The sequence below is a fragment of the Ochlerotatus camptorhynchus genome, unplaced genomic scaffold (assembly GCF_037179485.1).
Source record: "Ochlerotatus camptorhynchus isolate MF236.1 unplaced genomic scaffold, CSIRO-AGI_Acam_v1.1 ptg000309l, whole genome shotgun sequence".
Lineage (NCBI taxonomy): Eukaryota > Metazoa > Arthropoda > Insecta > Diptera > Culicidae > Ochlerotatus > Ochlerotatus camptorhynchus.
The window spans coordinates 567954-571540 of NW_027040797.1; positions in this window are offsets into that span (position 1 = coordinate 567954).

A 3587-nucleotide genomic window follows, 5' to 3' on the forward strand; every position below is an offset into this window, starting at 1 on the left:
CGCCGCACGCAGCAACACACATCTAGTGAATAACGTTTCATGAACCAAAATTTCGAAATATAACATTCCCTGTTTACTGTTAAATGCAAACCAGGTAGGTGCCAAGGACAGTATTTTGCCTACGCATCATAGAATCAACATGGTGTTCAATGTTTGTGTTTTGATTATTTCGATCATCATAAAATACCAGTAAAACAATTGAGACTGGGGAAAGTGCTGATAATGTGTCCGGCGCGAGTTTTGGTGGTGATTCGGTGGCCGACGTTGCCGTGAATCAGCGAGTTTACGGCTTGCAAAAGTGCTCGTCTGCTGGTCTCGCCAGTGTCGGAGATTGTGAGCAAGCTGAAGGATGCCTCGGTGGATACGCCCAATACTGGACGGGCGGTTGCTGGTGGCCGTGAACGGTTCCTGGGGAAAGCACTAGATGCGACCCTCCTCCCAGATGACCATGGCAATGCAGGAAGTATTACAACAAAGGTAATTGCTATTAGATATTTTTGCAAACAGTGACAGATAGTGGACATGAAGATCCAGTGGAGGTGCCGAGGAAAGGTGTTATATCCTAGACAAATGGTAAGTTACAAATTCGCTGTTATCATAGTAGGCACCGTCGTAGTCGCTGTCGTAATCGCTTTCGTAAACGCCGTCGTAGTCACCGTAGGCAGTACCGTTAGTATATTTAAAATTAATCATCAACCGCTGAAACTATATGAATTATCGCGTATTTCTCTTGTTCATTACATACCAAGTGACATTCGAGAACGTAATTTTATTTGAATAGCTTGTTTAACCAGGTCTTAAACAATCGTCACGTCGGTCATAGCTTGTTATGATTGCCTGAATCATGCGTAAAGAGCAAATTGAAACATTGGACGTCGCGTGAAAGTGGATCTTAATGAAGGCCTAAGTACTCTTTCGTAGCTTTTAGTTTTAGGATTTGAAAGATCGTCGGTTTCAGTGGCTTGCTTACTGAGCAGAAAAACGCGGTCCCAGGTTCTTTCATAATAAAAATGTATGGTAAGATCGCTTGTTTATCGTTGTCGTCGGTGCCGAGTTTGAAAAGTTATAAAAACTTGAGTAGCAGTATATAATGTGATATGAGGGGCTCGGTAGCCTTAGAGCAACCGGTTTTGCTCACCAAGCAGAACATCATGAGTCTAATCTCAAGCCCATCCACATTCAATATTCGTCAATATTTTTATTTGTTAATATGACTACATGGTAATAACAGTAACTCGATGATTAAAAAGGAGCTCGTCTGCCTAGTGGCAAACGTTTTTGCTTACTAAGCATAAGACCGTGGGTTCAATCCCAAGCTCCTCCGCGTTCACCATTTTTAACACATTGAGGATGATTGCTAGTCCCAAGCATCGTCTATTGGTTCTCTGTGTAAGTACAGCTGGTCTGGCAATAACAGAGTAGAAATCGTGGACGGTCAATCATGCTCATGCTCATACTCATGCTCATCATAAAATACCAGTAAAACAATTGATTATGCTTCCAATAAATCAGTTTACTGTGCATCATTTCTCATTGCCTTGAAAAAGCATTGAAAACCCATTGAAACAATGATTTTTATATCTAAATTCCAAAACTAGCTAATTTATCTCAAAGAGCCGTTTGACCCATTGCACCAGTTTTTGGGTGAACCAACCAGAAAGTGGGTACCAAAATGCAATGTACCAAAATCAATGTGAGGTAGATACGATTTGACAGCCATAGCATACCCCTGGTGCTAACAGTCTGGATAAAGCAATGAATTGAATAGTGCAATGCTTTCACACTCAGTCTAAGCGATCAATAATTTTACATTCTGATAGCGCCCATTACTCGCGTTCTGAAAAGAGAAGAATGAAAGAAAAGGACGTTGGAGAAAAGAAAAGGAAGAAGGGACCTTATTTCGGGGCATTTCATATACCCAATGGACAGTTTTTTAGAGGAATTAGACCATTTTAGAAAACTGATAAACCAACTCATCAAATGAACGAGGGTTTACCCATGAAGCAAAAACATGAAGCGCTGTTGCATCTCCTAATTCTAGCTCAATATTTCTCAACATTCCTTCTCATATTCAAAGAAACCCTTCTGCAAAATCCACATCCAATCAGAATCATCGGGCTTGCCCAATCGGCTGATAACAGTTTTGAAAAAAAGGATGCAGCTAATAAATCACTTTGGAATGCATTTCACCCCACTTGCATTTGATTTGCATAAAAATCAACACATATTTGGTGTCATCATATTTGAATAGAATAAATTTTCGAGCTACCAGTTATAAAGAACATCATCCTGAAAGTGCCTAACATTGATGAAACTTATTGAAAAAAATCTGAATTTTAATTGTGATGTAAACATTCATTCACGTGAACTTCTATTTAATATCACACAAACGAGCAACTTGTAAGCAATGTTGTTTACAAAGATGGGCTTTTGTATACAATATTAGCAACATTTAATTAAATTTCTCAGAACTTTACACGATTTATAATGTAAACCTATATGATATGTGCCGCTCCATTTATGTGCATCATATTGAACAGATATTTATACTACTTTTTCTAACTGTGTAGTAGATAACTGACTGAAGATACATTCATGTGTAAGCGAACATTTTCCGGGATAAAAGCCTTGCCTACAACTTGATGATACCCGACCCATATTTATTTTCTAATAATGAAACCTGCGTCAAACAGTAAACCACAAATCGTCCCCTCTGCTGATTGCACCCAATGGCAGTGGACCAATTGCAGGTGTGTTCACCATTGAACACCTCTTTAACACCTTTGTCCCAATTTCGGTTTCATCTTTGAATTTCGATTTCTGTTTTCAACGCTATTCAATGTAGAACGGCCGTATTTGTATCGCCACATTTTTCATACAGTCACGTTCCATATCTGCCTTGCCTTGGCACGAAGAGTAAATTAAACATCCAATTGTTCGGTTTTCAATGCGTTGTTGCACTTCGCATCCAACCAGATTTACATGCCGTTGAATGGTACTGTTTTTGAATGCGCATTATGCTTACAATGACATGTTACCCGATGAACATCGAGGAGATGAACTGTTGGTCTGGTGCAGGACCTTGCTAGTGTAGGGTTACAGTATCTTTTATCAGTCTGTGTGCTTATTTTGAACATTAAATGAGCTTGGTAACGTTGGCATACGAAAGTAAGGGGATCGTTGATTTTAGCTTTAGATCTTAAATTAGAGCATTACTAGAGAATATACCCCGTTACCCTATCACATTACTTTGTATCATTGAATAAAAGTGAATTTTTAAGACACTACTGAAGAAGTAGCAAACATTCTTTTCAGTAAATGGATTTGAATTGAAGTTTCGTCGCGTTGCCATCTGTTTCCGTGAGAGGTTGTGTTGAATATCTTTCGACCCATATTATTGTATACTGTTTCATGCCATGTAGAGTGCGTAAGTGGGAATCCCGTTTGATTGAACATGCTTTCACTTCGATTAGTTCAACCCTACTACAGTGTGTGCCAGAACAATAGATTCAGCTAAAATCATACTGTCACTAAAGCCGTTGTATATCTTTTGATAATCAGTCAGCTTTTATGACATATGGGATAAA